This window comes from Herpailurus yagouaroundi, unplaced genomic scaffold (genome assembly GCF_014898765.1).
Source record: "Herpailurus yagouaroundi ecotype Mexico unplaced genomic scaffold, PumYag 210, whole genome shotgun sequence".
NCBI lineage: Eukaryota > Metazoa > Chordata > Mammalia > Carnivora > Felidae > Herpailurus > Herpailurus yagouaroundi.
The window spans coordinates 7,132,330-7,133,190 of NW_024412441.1; positions in this window are offsets into that span (position 1 = coordinate 7,132,330).

Genomic DNA, 861 nt, shown 5'->3' on the forward strand with positions numbered 1-861 from the left:
GTTGCTTTTAGGATTAATGCTCTAAAAACTCCCTAGCATTTTTCTAGGTTTCAATCCTGCACTCCCCTCTTGCAAGCAATCTGCAGCCATTCTGAACTTCCTTGAATTCCTAGAGTGCATGCTTGTGGCCTCTAAACTGTTGCTGTACCTTCTCCTCCTTTTCCTAACCAACTCTGCCCTCAACCCCCTTAAACCTCAACTTTATCACTTCTAGGAAACTACCTGACACCCCTACAGTTTGAAATTCTCTTTAGGTGTTCCCAAGGCATCCTGTACTTATCCAGTAATTAACAGTATTGTCTTGTAATTGCTCGTTCCCTAGACTAAAGCTCAGGTAGATTGTAAAACCCTGGAGGGCAGAAATCACGTGCTCTTCCCATTTCAAGGGCCTAAAAGGAGCGGCTGACACACAAAATAGCAGTTCAATTAATATTTGTTGAATAACAATTCACCTTTTTGGAATGAGAGCGGCCAGAAAAATACCCGAAAGAGGGGACTTAAAGGAGACAGAGTAAAAAAAATCTATAATTAACAAGTGAGATGGATACAGAGTACCTAGGTTTTTCCACACACTCGGCGTGGGGGACTAGGCCCACCGCCTTGGCGGAGAGCACCGCGACTACGGGCTCCCGAGGACAGCCACAGGGACCGCGCAACCCCAGGCGAGGAAGGACAATAGCCTGGAATTCGGCTTCGTGTTTCCGGTGGGGCAGGCTCGCGCTCGGCCGGTGAGGCCCGGGGGTGGGGGCTCCGAGCCCGGCCCACGGCGAGAAAGGCGCGGCCCGCTGGGCTCCCGCTGCCGCCACCACCGCCGCCGCCACCTCCTCCGCCACCTCCTCCGCCACCTCCTCCGCCACCTCC